Source organism: Maniola hyperantus, chromosome 20 (assembly GCF_902806685.2).
Source record: "Maniola hyperantus chromosome 20, iAphHyp1.2, whole genome shotgun sequence".
Lineage (NCBI taxonomy): Eukaryota > Metazoa > Arthropoda > Insecta > Lepidoptera > Nymphalidae > Maniola > Maniola hyperantus.
Genome location: NC_048555.1, coordinates 7,123,830 through 7,141,211, shown reverse-complemented (window position 1 = coordinate 7,141,211; position 17,382 = coordinate 7,123,830). Strand labels below are relative to the sequence as shown.

The following is a 17,382-nucleotide window of genomic DNA, read 5'->3' as shown; positions in this document are numbered from 1 at the left end:
ATTTAGATTACATTTGATATTTAAAGCAATTTTTTTAATTAGCACGTGAGTTCATCTTCTTCTTCTTCTATACACATAAAAGGAAAAGGTGACTGACTGACTGACTGACTGATCTTTTTTTTTTTTAAAGAATATTAGCCATGTTAAATGACTAATATTCCCCTTTCCTCTCCAACTAAGCGTCAGGCTTGTGCTAGGAGTAGGTACGACAATAGTGCAATGGGCGGGGTTTGAACCGTCGACCTTTCGGTTTTCAGTCCACTCCTTTACCGGTTGAGCTATTGAGGCTATAAATCTGATCTATCAACGCACAGTTAAAACTACTGGACGGATCGGGCTGAAAGGCATACGGATAGTTATTATGAGGTAGGCATCGGTTAAGGATTTTTGAAAATTCAATCCCTAAGGGGGGAAGTAGGGGTTTGAAATTTGTGTAGACCACGCGAACGAAGTTGTGAGCATAAGCTAGTCCTCTATAATAAGCACCATGGACGGATGAAAACAAATTTACCTCACGGAAGAAGGTGTTCTTATTAACATAACATAATGATTCATTCCTTGGTTTCTGTCAATCAAACTAAGTTCGTATTACGTTTCAGGAGATGAATTTCAAGAGAGATAAGCAATTAACTAATTTTAGCTGCCATAAGGAAACCGTTATTTGACTTAAGCCAACGCATATGGTAATTGTAACTCCTTGTCGATCATACAGATCAGGAATTAATAAGTTTGGCTCAAGATAAATGAAGGTATTTTTTTACAGATAAATTATCGCTTGGTTAGATCCTTTATCTAGTAAAGGGACGGACGTTAGTAAGAATCATAATGCAAATTCACTCTGAAAATAATAATTGTTACCTATTGTTCGGATGTTGGGAGTTGGAACTAAGGTACTTACAGAAGGTTGAGATGGCATGTAGGTATAGTGAGAAGAGTCTTCACCTCAGCGCAATCGTGATTATCAGTCAGATTTTCAGGATTCAAGAACTTGAAAAGTGAATAAAATACCAAACAATGAGAGAAAATTAATGTGTCTGAAAAGCTCTTGAAAACAATCCGAATGAAAATATAGCAAAATAAAATGAATTAAAAAGAAAAAAAATTGTTGAAGATGATAAAAAGACACGTAATCAAACCAAAGGCAAGTCTACAAAAGAAAGTGGAAAAGCTGTAGTACAAAAGACACAAATTAAAGCGGAAAAGCTACAGTCAGGTCGTTAGAGCAAAGAATATTGATGATTAGCAACAAAGGGCTAATCCGTGTCACATGTTTATTGCATCGATTATAATTTCCGTCACACTCATGCGTGTTCTTTATGCCGCCGATAGATGGCGCCATGCATACCAATTAGTGATAGATACGATCTAAGGGCCAGGCGTTTACTACTAAGAGTTAAGACCCGTTGTAAAATACCTAGGATATATTATGTAGATGGATAACTATCTACACTTTTGCCGACACTCTCTCTTTGAACATCAGCTAATAGACAATTATTGCAATTGTCCACGAAAATAATATTATTATAAGCTCAAGCACGACTGGGTGTACCTATATTCGTCATTCAATTAATTTATTTTATACTTTATCATAATTTATAATGCTACATTTAAGCACTTACGTGTACCTACCAATTTTATTTTTGTTTCTACTGTAAACAAAATAAGGTCAAATGAGACTTTTCTGTCAGACTGTTTATAGGACTACGTATCTTTTATTTAACAAAGGTATGGCATACTTAAACGTACCTACGTGCCCGTTATAAGTTCAATTATAGTCCGTATTGATATTATTGATAATATTTGGTTGATATTCTTATCGCATAGTGCTTTCTTGTACTTGAATAGAAGACATTACTTATTTTGTTGTTTTCACTATGTGATAGATAGCATAAGAGACCGATCAGCATGCATCTATTGTGGTGAATACAACTATTTGTTTCGAATACAGTATAGCTGGCCAAGCTGTGATAGCCTAGTGGTTAGGACCTCTGCCTTCTAATCGGAGGTCGGAGGTTCGATCCCGGGCACACACCCCTAACTTTTCAGAGTTATGTGCGTTTTAATTAATTAAATATCACTTGCTTTAACGGTGAAGGAACACATCGTGAGGAAACCTACATGCCTGAGAGTTCTCCATAATGTTCTCAAAGGTGTATGAAGTCTACCAATCCGCACATGGCCAGTGTGGCAGACGATGGCCAAAACCCTTTTCACTCTGAGAGGAGACCCGTGCTCTGTAGTGAGCTGGTGATGGATTCATCATGATGATGATGATGATAGCCAGCCAAAGGGAAAAGGGATAATTATTGGGATATTTTCTGGGCCTGACAAATTACCGAGTGAATGGAAGAAAGACGTGGACCCACAAGGAGTTGTAAGGTCGCGGGATGATGATGATAATAAAGTCCCGAAATGTTTGCCTTTCCTTAGGTATGTTAGGTTAAGAATAAAGTTTAAATTAAATTCATACTTAATACGTACTTAATATTATAATTGCGAAAGTGTGTCTGTATGTCTGCTAGTGTTTCACGGCCCATCTGTTCAACCGATTTTGACGAAATTTGGTACAGAGATAGCTTGCATCCCGGGGAAGGCTACTTTTTATCGCGGAAAATCAAAGATATTTTTGTTTGTAGTTAATAAGACAGGTATGCTAGATAATGTATATTCCTTAGATTAATTGGTATGCCTAGGGGGTGAAATAGGGGTTTGAAATTTGTGTAGTCGGGGACGCGGACGAAGTCGCGAGCATAAGCGAGTCCTCTATAAAAATAAAAATCACTGTTTTGTTTCTTTTACATTTAAATCATGTTGACATTGTAGTGATCGGGATCATGTTTACATCGACAACATTTTTCAGTTCGCGCTGGCTTTATAAAAATAGGACATGTTAAGTCTTATTCACACGTAACGACATGTCGGGCTGCTGAAACGATTATTTGTTAATAGGGCTGATGCCAAATTAACAGACGTAGGTACGGCTTATTTGAAATTTTTGAATGCAATCTTAGACTTCTTTTTAATTTATAGACTAGCGCTTGGATGCAATCCGACCTGCTGGCAAATGATGATATTATGGCCTAGAAGATGCCTATTCACTTTTGACTTGACGTTAGGCGTTCCATACCCACCATAAAACTGACAACCAAACTAAACACACCACACTAAACCAAATCGACTGTATTTGTATGACCTTCTCATGACATCTAATGACTTCTGGTAACTAATCATCTATGGTTTTAAAAATGAATGACAAATAATAGCAAATGTTAAGTATGTACCTACCTATTACCAACAACGATAAAAATCTTAGGTTAAAAATGCCATAGGTAGATAGTAGATACTTAATTCGCATTGACATTGATCAATTAAATCGTGATCAGAAACGATGATGGAATTTTTCCAGTTCGCAAACATTCAAATATAGCACGGCAGACATGTTACGTTCTTAATATAACATGGCATACCTAATTCGTGCACGGCGATGAGTAAGATAGAAGATAAAAACGCATGAGAGTATAGGAGAGATAGCGCTCTACAATGTAAACCAAATGTGTCCTAGTTTTGAGTCTTTTTTTTAAATAGAGATAGCGAGCAAACGAGCAGGCGAGACACTTGATGTTATGTGATTACCGCCGCCCATAAACATTTGCAGCACCAGAGGAACTGCCGATGCGTTGCCGGCCTTTCAGGAATTTGTTGGTCCGCCCCTTGAATAACCCCATGTTGTAATCTAGTGGGAACACGGCCGATGATAGTTGATTCCACGGTTTGAGTCCTTACTTTAGATACTATGTAGGTAATATTATATCTATTTATTTTTTGCATATAATTTATATTGTCAATGTAGCACGACAAATCTTCTTCACACGGTACGACAAAGTAATGCTCTGGATTATGGGATAGGTACAAGAATGACGAAGACTTAGAAATCAAAATGAATTCCAGTAGGTATCACAGATCCATAGTAGACTATGTAACAAAGTCATAAATATTTGAAGATTAAAACATAAATGTCCGCGACTACCATCGTAAATCAACTCTACTATGCAAAGATTAGGCACACATTACAAATTACTGTTGACACTTACTAAATCTACACTACAATTTTAAGCCTTTTTTTTAAAAGCATCTGTAATATTTTGAGTATCTCAAATACCTTAAGATTTTGCATTAAGAAGACAAGCTTTAATGTTCTAGTTTTTAAGAGCTTATTCAAATGATTAACAACTAGATGATACCTACCAGTAACTCAAGCTAGTTAAGGTACTTTATAAATCTCGTGAGAACTCTTTGATTTTCTTGAATTAAAAGTAGCCTTTATCCGTTTCCGGGATACAAGATACTGTACTAAACGACAAAATCTATTTAGCGGATGTGCTGTGAAATGTTTACAGATAGGTACAGACAGTAACACTTTCGCATTTATTATTAGTATGTCAAATACATTGACTAAATTCAAGTAGGTAAATTCTAATCAGTTTATTCAAAACAAAATTTTACCTGAGACTTTGAAATTGGCGTTGCAACACTTTCATGTAAAGTTAAAAGACTAAACAGATCTGTTTGAAGAGACAAATGTTGCTCGTATGTGCACAGCTACAGTCCTAAATATTTGTATAGGTATTTAGTTATTTGTCATTTTTAATCTATCGCAACAATACATTTTGGAACAATTGGTTTTACAAAGTTAAATCAGCCGTATCAGTGATTTATTGCTAATTTCCGTGGTCAGCATGTTCAAACACACGACCAACAATCGTATCGTCTGTTCAAATCGGCAGCTTATAAAGAATGTTTGGGCTACGTAGCACTAGGTAGTGACACGAGAGCCAATAGTTTATTGTGAAAAGGTGCTCGGTAAAGGTGAAAAGTTAGTATGGAGATTTTTCTGCGTTGCCTGTTTATGACAAACTAGACTTTTCAGCTGTTTAGCTGTAGTGCAGTGGTTGGTACTCTTTAAATTTAACTATTACGGTTCACGTTAATAATCTGACTTTGTGACATTTCAAATATTTCATATAACAAGTGCAGAGAAGCTTACATTTTTATAAAACATCGGTTCAATAAATTCTCCAAAAATAACATGAAACAAGCCTTGCTACCTAATAATACTGCTAGTCCGAAAAAATTCACTTTTCACGCTATAGGTACAATGTTTCATTTTTAATACATTGTTGTATTCTCGTATATCTAATACTTACTTATAAATGTGTGAAACTATACCATTTAACTTTTTTACTAAAAAAAATATCCCAATCTGATGACTTTACGAATCTACCGCTAGTTAGCATAGACAGGTAAAATCTCCGAAGAACCTCCAGTTTTGAAAAAGCACCTCTTCAAAATTTGCTACGGGCTCTCGGACCAAGTTGTTCGCATCACCAAGGAGTGTCAGTCATGGACGGGTGGTCTCTTGCGTCACTGGCGCTGTAATCTGACGATAAATCACAGCTTCTGGATTGGAATGAGATCACGGGCTTATGAGCCCCAATGAAAGACGGACCTGATTTGGCTTCCAGATCAGAGATTTTAACTCTTCGATTTACTGCGACGAAAACTGAATTCGATTTGTTACTCGGTCACGAATGATGGTTATGATTATGAGTAATGTTAGTAATTTTTTTATCAAGTCGTGTACTCGTTGATGAAAAGTCACTATCTCAATAGGACATCAGTGGCAGCGCAACCAGTCACGCTACCAACAAAATGGATATCTGGGTGTATGAGAGTACCTCGCCTGGTGTCTACTTGGTAGCGCAACCAATTTAGTGGCCACCATTCAGTGGCCAGGCAGTCAGCCGCCAGCACCACCCACTGGTGACGCGGACGCAATTACTAATATGTATAGAGACATCATTTAGACCATTTGATGTCTCACTCACTCGACTACCAGTTGCGTTACCAGGGACGCCGTACGTCGTAAGAAGGTCGTAAGTACATAAAAGCAGTGTTAACTTTTCGATGTCCATTTTGAAACTCACTATTCTGGTGTCTGCTTTGTTGTTTCTCGTTTGGTAGCTCATGACATAAAGGTGACGTGATTGGTGGCGACTGGCGCCGCCATGGTGTCCTAGTGAAATATTAGCCTAAGTAATTTAGTACAGAGTACGACGCAGAAGATAATGTACATCGACCTTTAGAATGAGATTTCGGCTTTGTAGAGCGAGCTTTTGTAAAACATTGCCTCTGTCTCAACGACAAAGACCAAGGCAGAGACAATGCTCTACAAAACCGCTATCTCTTTCTAAAGGTAGGTACATTATTTTCTGCCGCGTACTGTAAGTCTGTAACTATAGTTAGTTGCGGTTGATTTTTATTGATGTAGCGCAGAGTTTAACTTACAAATCTTACAAATACATAATATTTTAAATATTTTAACGTTCTAATTATGCAAATCGCGAACGTTCAAAACTTATGTTGAACAGTGGTTGGTCAAAGGTTAGTCCAAAGTCGTAAATTGAGCTGTTCTTGTTCTGTATACAAATGCCTTCCTATAACATAACCGTTAAAGTTAACAAGGGTGAAGAAAACTATTAATAAGTGTAATGTGCTGATGATTTCTCTCACAGCAAAATATTAGGTGTGCTTTATTTTCTAGCGCTTTTCCTAACATGGTAGGCAATTAAAGGTAACAATATATCATAATTTTCTCACATAATCCGGTGTCTTGATTGCAGTAGGTAATAGGTATAGTTAGTAGGTACCTACACTTAAATTTTTAAGATACATGAGACAGCGCTTATATGTAAAACTAGCTTATGCTCGCGACTTCGTCCGCGTGGACTACACAAATTTCAAACCCCTATTTCACCCCCTTAGGGGTTGAATTTTCAAAAAGCCTTTCTTAGCGGATGCCTACGTCATAATAGATATCTGTATGCCAAATTTCAGCCCGACCCGTCCAGTAGTTTGAGCTGTGCGTTGATAGATCAGTCAGTTATTCACCTATAAGTACTATTTATTTATTTAGACTAGCTTATACTCGCGACTTCGTCCGCGTGGACTACATACATTTCAAACACTCATTCAAACCACTTAAGGGTAGAATTTCGAAAAATCCTTTCTTAGTGGATACCGACTCTTTACAAATAACACACCCTCCAAATTTCAAGTCTCTAGGACCAGCGGTTTAGGCTATGCGTTGATATATATTTAAGCCAGTCAGTCAGTCAGGACTTTTATAATATTTTTATAGAATTTTATAAGTATATATAAATGAAGTAGGTACAACCTGTCAACAAAAATCTCTATGTACCACCAAGTCAACGATAAACCCCCATGAAAATACTAAAAATATGATCATCTGTAAAATAGGTATACATTTAAAATCAAGGTTTTATATAACCTTGATAATATGTCCGTCAGTCAGTTATCACACTCAATCGTCAGTTAGCCACTCAAACCGTTTTTAACCGCTCAATCCGCTGCTGCTGGGTCTAGAAAGAGAATGTGTATGAACCCCCATTAAGAAAAGCTTTTAAAACATTCTAGTTGAGCAAAGCCGAGGCGGATCACCTAGTTTCAAACATTGAGTGACTGAATACTGCTTGGCATTTTTTTCAAAGTTCAAACAGATAATGAAAAAATAACAGCCATTTTATTATATTTCGGTCGTAAATCTGGAAACAACTGCGAGTCAGGCTCGCGCAATGACGGTTCCGTACTCTAGTCTTATTTTTTCGACATTTTGCTCAATAATTCAAAAATAATGATGCATAAAAATAACTACAAATCTGTTTTAGAATGCACAGGTGAAGACCTTTCATATTATGATACCCCACTTGATATAGTTATCTAACTTCGAAAATTGAACATATTAATTATTAGTTTATGACCACAATTTAATTTTTTGTGTGATGTAACCACAAATTCACGGTTTTCAGATTTTTCCCCTAATACCAGCTATAAGACCCACCTACCTACCAAATTTCATGGTTCTAGGTCAATGGGAAGTACCCTGTAGGTTGCTCGACAGACAGGCAGGCAGACAGACAGACAGACAGACAACAAAGTGATCCTATAAGGGTTCCGTTTAACCTTTTGAGGTACGGACCCCAAAAAGACAACCTAGCGCCATTTATATTGTTATTTTATTATTATTCGTATTCGTTTGGAATGGTAATATATTCTTGAGACTGTCTTGTTTCATTTTCTTGTCGGAAGACGTGTCATATCGTAAATATTTTCGGTTCGATTAGACTCGTTTGCATAATTTTACATGTATAAGTCCCGCAAATTGCTATTGCGCTGGAACCATTTCTCATTAACATCGAAATGACGTCAGCCGAAATAAAAATATACCGTCAGCTCGAAACTTCAGTCTAGTGCTGATGTCACTAAAATGGTAGCCACGTTATTATCAATTTCCGGGACTTTTACAAAAGTTTTAATTTTAATAATACTCTAGCTTTTACTCTAGCTTAGTCTTTATAGACTCGGGGAAAAAACCCGCTAATAATAGCGTAGAGTACCTAGGTACAAGGTTTAATAAAAAAACTATACCTATTCGTTATTTGTTTGTTTTCTCGAAATAAGTCGTTCTGTCTAAGTGTGAAGACCATAAATTATTATAAGTAGGTGCGAGTCGAAATAGCGTGGAAAGGGTTCCTTACGATCAATACGTAAGTTTGTACGCACAATATTGAGAGATTACTCTAATTTATGAGTAAATAACTTTTTTCTGTACCTACCTATTTTTTCAAAATTTTAGAAAAAGAGAGCTATTATTTAAAATCAATTGAATAATACCTAGTGCAGACTACAGATAGACTACCTGTGACCTATAAATTAAATATTAAGTACACCTAAGTACCACAGACAAAGTAAACCTTATACTTCATCGTTTATTGATAGAATATAAATTATAATCCATACAAGAGCTTTTCTATAAAGTCCGAACTCCGAGCCATATATTATTGGTTTTATTACAATAATATGATTATAATACTTAATAAAATATTGAATGCGTGTTAGTGTACGATATCCATACATTATTTCAAGACATAAATACGGCGGGCTCTCCATCGCTCTCTCCATACAAACGTAGTTTAGTTATCATTTAAACTCGATGTAATTTTGTAGACACGTACTAGAAACTAATATGATTTAAAATTAAAGATTTGTAGGTATGTAAATTATTAAGACCGTGAAATTTTGAAACTGAATATTTTGATGAAAATCTGGAAAACTAGGTACTTACATGCATCTACAAAGATCTTGAGATTGGTTAGCATTTAAATGAAAGCCAAATTATAGTACGCGACAGGTCGAGATGGCAATCAGGGTGTGAAGCAGCGGGACGCCCCGCACACCCGCACGAAACTAACGCTCGCCCGCACCGGATTAGCGCGGGGACTGTGCGGGTATGCGTGGTGTTCCCTCCCGGATTGCTATCTCGACCTGTCGCCGAATATACGTTTGTTTGGAGCGCACTACGAATAAACCCGTCTTAATCGTACCATCAATAATGTTTTAGTTGAGTCATTTTACTGCCTAAGCTTTCTTATAACAATAAAGATAAAAGCCCATAAATTAACCCAAATTGTTTCAAATTAATTCAATGCCTTTTTAATTCAATTAAATATTTAGGCATATTTCAACCGTATCCTGCTACAAAATTGATGGGCTGCTGATGTAAATTCGCGGGTTAAACCCTTCAACAGTAGCTGGTATTGGAGCTAATTAATAATTTGTTATCAGATAAGGTCAGCCCTTAAAGATCTGGTCAAACACAAAGCTTAACGGCAAAAGCGACGGCAGGACGGTACAATGAACATGTAGAATGGTTTCGCTTGTGCTAACGAAAAAAAACTAACAAGAAACTCGGTGGTATAGAAGTTGTCGACCACAACAAACTTGCAGGTATCTAATAAATGAAGTACTTATACTATCCATACCTTCATACTAAAGTAAATATTGCGAAAGTGTGTCGTGTATATCTGTCTGTCTGCTAGCTTTTCACGGCCCAATAGTTTAACCGATTTATATGAAAAGTACAGAGATAGCTTGCATCCCGGAAATTGACATAGGCAACTTTTTATACCGGAAAATCAAAGAGCTCCCACGGGATTTTTAAAAAACCTAAATCGAATGAACGAAGTCGCGGGCATCATCTAGTAATAATATAAGTAGGTACTATAGGAACCTTTGACAACCTCCCTGGCGCAGCGCGTTGTATCTGCTTAAACCTTTCTGTTGAGCCATAAAACTAATTGCTGTAATTCGTCTCAATCGGGTGTAAGATTAGGGTTACATGGTCTGAAGTACCGAGGCATGTATTGCATTGTTTTACGGTCAGTGCTTGCGGGGTTGTGGTTTTAAGTACGTATATCCGGTGACAATTTATAACCGACTTTTGTGTAACAGTATTCTAATTAGTATTTTATATGTCACTGACTTTTGAATTCATTCGCGTGCCTGCAGAAACTGTACATTTTTCTTGACAATTTACAGCCTATGGCACTGGAATGCCATTTATTAAGGTGATCGTATAGCAAGAGACGAATGTCAAGACTTGCCAGGAGTGCCAGGGTTAGGCGAGTAGAAGTAATGCATTTCTCAAAAGATGTCGGCGAAAGGCCTCTGCTTATAGCACCTTTCAACTCATTCATATTAAGTATCTATAACAATTATTATAAATGTGACAGTGTGTCTGTATGTGTGTTACCTTTTTACAGCCTATCCTTTTAGTCAATTGTGACGATAATTTGCATCCCGGAGTTTGACAGACTGACAATTTTTTATTTATTACTAGTCGACGTTAGCTCGACTAGTTTCGAACCCATCCGGGGTCCTTTTTCAAGGAGTTAGTTAGCGCACGAGTCGCGGTTGAGACTGCCCGCCGCGCGCGCCGCTGCCTGCACAGAGTGCACAGCCCGTTGTCGGGCTAACGTCGCTTCGACTTTAAACACGTGAGTATAACCGGGTGTAAGATAGGTATAATATGGAAATCACTCACGAAAGTTTAAACGCTAAATTATTTTTATTGTAAGTCTGATGAAATTACATACCTACTATGACATCATGTCGATTAGTCCGTGACGCGAATATCGGCACCGCTCCCATGAAATAATAACGGTTAGGAAATCGGTCAGAATCGTACCATTGTCTCCGTTACTAATTACGCTGAATTACTGCCCGCAACCCGATTTTACAGACCAATAAACCAATTAGGTATTTTAATTGGGTATTTGACTACATCAAAAATAAATTGTTTCTCAGTAATTATTAAATACAGGGTCTTCCAAAATACGTAAAATCCACGTCCTTTGTTGGTTTTAAGTGTAATAACCATTTAAAATTATCGATTAAACTAAAAAAAGCACGTCAAATGATTGTGACGTCACACACCGGTATTTCATAGAATCTCGCATACTAAGCGCGCGTTTTGACGTTTGATAAAAAGTTACTGATTTGACTATAGCTGTCAAATACCGTATGAACTATGAAGGTTAAAGCACATACTATAGAGAGAGAGAGCCAGCGCATGCAAGACCTTCCTTATTTTATAAAAGCTGAAAGTTTATCTGCGTATTGTCCCCAACACTGGGAGGAGCCTTTGTTTGGATCATGGTGGCTTTGGGAGATAACAGGTAATAAAGGTGTAAAGTATAAAGTCTAATTTTTTTATTATATTTTAATCGGAGTAGTATTAGAAATCATCACGTCATGCATTGCCAGACACTGAGTGTCTGACGTCATGCATTGCCAGACACCCTTAAACGTTAATAATTTATTAAACTTTAAAGGTGTCTGGCAGGGGGTTGCCACAAAACTAAGTGTCTGGCAATGTGTGACGTGATTTCTAATATAATTCTGAAGAAAATGTACAAAAATTAGACTTTATACTTTGACGTTAGATTTTTTTACACCTTTATTACCTGCTATCTCCCAAAGCCACCATGATCCAAACAAACGTTCCTCCCAGTGTTAAGGACAATACGCAGAGAAACTTTCAGCTTTTATAAAATAAGGAAGGTCTGGGACGCGCTGGCTCTTAGGCCGTATAATTATAATACCATATCGGCGAACAGTAATTTTTCGACTACATCGACGCTACATCCCGTTTTGGCGACCCAATACGTTCGAAATTTGAATTATAGCTGCATAGGGTGTTTGGGGATGAATGCGCAGATTCGTTTCTATTTTAATTTAGGACGAAAGCACAAACGTAAGAAATAGGCGATTTTTGATCGTTATTCGGAAGTTACAAGTGGTTAGAAGCTTCGACGTAAATATTGGTAGCTAGTAGCTACCTAGTACCTACATTTTTATTCATTTTCAACGCAAAAAAGCTGCGCCGAACATCTATCTATGTACCTATTAATGTTTATGAGTTATTGTAAGTAAGTAACTGGTAGGTAGGTACCTACTAAAGAGAAGTTTTACAAATTTTTTTGGAAATCTAAAAACAGGATAGGTATTCAGCTTTGTTTAAACACTATACAATCTTAAAGCTTTTTCATGATCTTTTAAATTGCTTAACAGTTTCTTTGATGTTTGGGTAAAATCTAGATTACAGCAAGCTTAGCTACCATACTAATTAATTATTATTATTAATAGCGTAGTAAAAATATCACTTTTATTTATTTTTTAATTAAAAATATTTTTAGACCGTTTGATGTCTGGATATAAGTAGCTACAGTACGCTGCAGAAAATAATGTACATCGGCCTTTTAGAATGACATTTCGGCTTTGTAGAGCGTTGTCTCTGTCACTGATACCTATATGACGTTTTGTCGGTCTCAACGACAGAGACAATGCTGTACAAATCTCCTTCTAAAGGTCGATGTACATTGTTTTCTGCCGCGTACCTACTAAGTATATCGGCACAAATAAACTTTGAACTGAGTAATAAGTTGAATTCCTCTCCCATGTATCTAGTCTCTATTTGATTCTGTAACGAGTTCCTCTTATCAGGACAGCACTTGTAATTCGTGGCTAAACTCTCGAACGGCGCGCGTGACTTTACAAAGTGAGTAACTACTAGATACACCATTTACTCGCCGCCTTTGAGATCTCCTTGAAAATGCATGAGGTAAAAGCTTACATAAAGAACCACCGCCCTTTTGGAAGTCGGATAAACAGCTCGTAGAGCAGACCTTAAGCTTAAACACTTTACCTAGACTTGTAGAAACACGGTAAGGTTACACAAGTACCTAAATTAGTATGGATTGGACTAAACGCGTGAGCACTTAAGCAGCATAGAGAAAGATCTCAGGATAAACATACAGCTCTAGATTAAGAAAATTGTAGGTAATAAAATCTACTTCTATTCAACTGGTGCTTCCGTAGGTGACAGTACGATAAAAGGATTACACATAGCATACAAAACAGACAGGTGAAAATATCGGCAAAGCAAAAAAGGTCCTCAGTTACACTTATATACATTTTTTTTTCTTTATTTCAACCAAATAATAATTGTACAATTTTCCACTTGACATCCAGAAACTCTCTTGAGTTTATATGGATGCAACACATTCCTCTTATAATACTGAACTAAACTAAATAACTATGTACAAATCAAAACATGAAATCGGTGCGATCATAATAATAATATTAGTAGGTAATAATATTTCAATGTATGTATGTTTGACGAATAGACCATATTATTATTTATTTTGTCCATTCGTGTGGTACATTTTGGTCACCCTATTCTAAATTCGCAATTAACCACATCTAGTCTAGCTTCAGACGGGGCTAGGCACGAAGTAATAGTATGTAAAATTATACTACCTTCCACACCTGCACCAGATTAGGTACTTTTAGATTACAGGCTCCTTAGATTGAATGTGGTTTGCACTTTGCATTATAAAAAGTATAATTTGAGTGCGGGCTTAATTGAAATTTACATATTCAAAACAAACAGTAGCAGTTTTGATCTACATAATTCAATTTTACAAGAATGTGGTCGGAATTATGAAAAGTAATCAAAATTTTGGTTTTGAATATAATTTGATTTAATTATAAGCTAGCAGATTATAATCTGTTATTATAATAAGCATTTACTTAATCCTTTTGCTGTAAATAATATTACTGTGCAGGAAAACACTTTTTCAACACACGAAAACACGTTCTCAAAGGTTTGGGAAGTTTGCCAATTCGCTCTTGTCCACCGTGGCGGACTAAACCCTAATCCTATACCTAAACCCTTCTCATTCCCAGAGGAGATCCATGCTCAGTAGTGGGCCGGTGACGGGTTGTTCAATGTTCATGATGAAAATAAATAAAAGCGTAGATTTATAAAACGTAGAAAATAAATGCTCATTGCGAAATAAGCGTAATATATTTCGAAAGTGCCACCCTGTATCTGAATGCAAGCAATAAATATTCCAGAGGTATATATGTAAATGAGTTGAATGCAATTATTGCAGTTATCTTTATACGAATAGAATCTTAATCATAAATCAATGCATTTATTTTGTTGTAAGCATTCACCGCAGGCGCCACGTCGTTTGAATCTAGGAGTAAGGAGTTAGGACCTACAAGCACCGAACACATACGGTGTAGAATTTACTAGTGGTAATATACTAAATCCAACACTCTAAACTTTAGATGCAAGGTTATCTGTGGAATTAAAATGGCGTGTGTTGCACACCTTCGGGTTAAAATACATTTTTTAAATTCACTATAAGCGTGGCCTAAGATGGGACGCGTTTGCCTAGAAGATACCTATTCAGTCTTGTTTTAAAGATACCCGGATTATAATTGGCACGAAACACTGATCTTGGAAGAGTATTCCAAACCCTAGCCATGCGTATAAGGAATGACGAATGATGTTAGACATAACATAGAACATAGATTGTGCTCAATTTTATTTGCACAATTTTTAACTACTAAGGTAAATCTGAGTTACTATTCATGTGTATGTAACCTTACTAGGTTTTACCAACTGTAAAATTTAATTTAATTTAATCAGTTCTTAAATACGAAGTGGATACAAAGAACGTACGAATTTAATCCTTGGAGTCATCTTAATTTTTTTCAGTCTCCTAATTAGTGATCTTTTTATGATTTTTTTTTACTGATTATGTACCTACTTAGTTAAAGAAACAGTAACACCAGCTAGGTACTTATATAATGTTCAAACTATCGTCAACAGCTAGTTCAAATGCATTAAAAAAAATTGTTTCTCTACTTCTAATAAAAACTAGTTGAAAAACTGGATAAAGTTCCGCAAATTGCTATTGCGCTGGAACCGTGTCTCATTAACATCGAAATGATGTCATTTTGACGACATTTTGAAACTTCAGTCTACTGCTGACGTCACTAAAATGGCGGCCACGCGGATTAGCAATTTGCGGGACTTATACCTACCGAATATACCATATATAGAATGCGAGTCATTAAATCAGTGTTAAATCAACAAAAACTAGCTTCAAAACATTAATTAGCATTCAAACGTTTAGACACAAGCATCGCACAAGTTGAACACGAGGTCCGTATATTCACACACGTATGAAACTAGAGCCTGGCGCCTCCACTAGACGAAAAAGTCATTTAGCGAAATTAACGACCCGTTTCGTTAGCCCGGAATGTGTACAGAGCACTGAATTGAGCTAAAGATTTAAGAATTAAAGTCTTGAAACTCGTTAGACGTTCTTGCTTTGAATATTAACAAGTCGTAATTAAAATACACGACTGCCCTGCCAAAAATCGATCTCAAAAGTAAAAATCTTCACATTTGAAAATGGTGCTATATAGCCGCCATATTATGGAACTTTTTTAAAAAATATTATAGCCAATGTCACTCGAGAGAGGCATTTAGAAGTTATGGTGGAATAGAGAGACTCACATATAGTATGGTCGAGATGGCAATCGGGGTATGAGGCGGGGGGACACCCGCGTCACCCCGCACCGGGTTAGTGCGGAGGCTGTGCGGGTCGCGGGGCGTTCCCACCCCGATTGCCATTTCGACTCTGTCGCGTACCTACTATATAGTTGCATACGTAAAATAATCCTGAAATCATTACACTTCTTTTTTTAGGCAGTAAAATTTTTTTGTGTACCGCGCGCGGTCTGCGATGACTGTTTAGGTTTCATTATAATTTATCATCATCAAGCCCTTAGACATGTTACTTAACAATTAACTAATTACTTCATACGACAATTGTATTAAACTATTTTTGTAACATGTGAGCCTCGGTTGTAAATAATTTGATAAAGACACTTCATGTTCATAGACATTATATTTTATCACAATGACTATGAAATATGTCTGATTTAATGTTCCAAAATTTGGTCTATTCCTAGTTATCTACCAATAAAATTTATAAATCGAATCTACCGCTGGTTCTTAAGAGGATCATAATAACTAACTATTGTTATTGATTGATAAAACAAATATCTAAAAATATTACCAACATTTACTTCAAAGAGATGTTAAATAAGTAGAATCTCTATTTATTTAGGTTGTTCTAATTTTGTAGAGAATACATATTAATTTAGTAGTAGTAAAATATATATCTGCATGATTAGGACTATTTGCGAACATTACACAATGCAAGAGTCCATTATGTATGGCGTGAAGAAACTTTTGTACTATCGCCTGATAACGTCGCGTAGGTAGATAACTTAGAAAATAGATCACGAGGTAAACGACTGCTTGCATTTCGCTTTATGATAATTGGACAGAGTAAATAGAATAACGTACTTTGACAAATGAATATACGTTATGATAATGGATTCGCTAATTTAGTTAATACAGTAGAGAACAGAGATTACCGACAAAAGTAATGAAAATTTCATCTTAATATACAGAAGGAAAAGCTGACTGACTGATTGACTGATCTATCAACGGACAGCTCAACTGGACGGATCGGGATGTTTGGCATGCAGATAGGCGATAGCTGTAGACATCCACTAAGAAAGGATTTTTGAAAATTAAACCCCTAAAGGCGGGCATTTATGTAGTCCACTTCATGCAGATGAAGTCGTGGGCATAAGCTAGTCAAATAAAAACTTATAGTAAATATGACAACGAATATATACAAAAAGTTCGTTCTTTATTTTGAAATCCGACTATCAGAAAATAACAAGAGTAAAAGTGTCTACTCAAACACAAATACAATGCAATACTATATACTGCTTACAAAAAACAAGACTCCATTCCCAAAGAAATCACCAGCAATTCCATTGAAGAAAGGAATTAAAACAAACCGTAAAATGATAAAGCAAAGCAAATAATTGATGTGTCACATTACAACCTCTTTGTATGTTTGCACAGTTACTAAAATCAAATTGCCGACTTCTGGTGAAGCGGAGACGACAAACATTGGAGCTTTGTTTACGTTTGGAACGATAAAAAGTTTCATGCAGGAAGATATAAAAATTCTATTTGAACACTTCCTTGAATAAAGCACGCTAGATGGTACTGACCAT

At 36.4% G+C, this 17,382-nt stretch overlaps 1 protein-coding gene across 1 annotated transcript in view; it reads right to left on the bottom strand.

The window, feature by feature from the left end:
* Window positions 1–17,382, bottom strand: part of LOC117991707 (thrombospondin type-1 domain-containing protein 4-like) — a 157,797-nt gene that overhangs the window by 83,422 nt on the left and 56,993 nt on the right. The window lies entirely within an intron of this gene.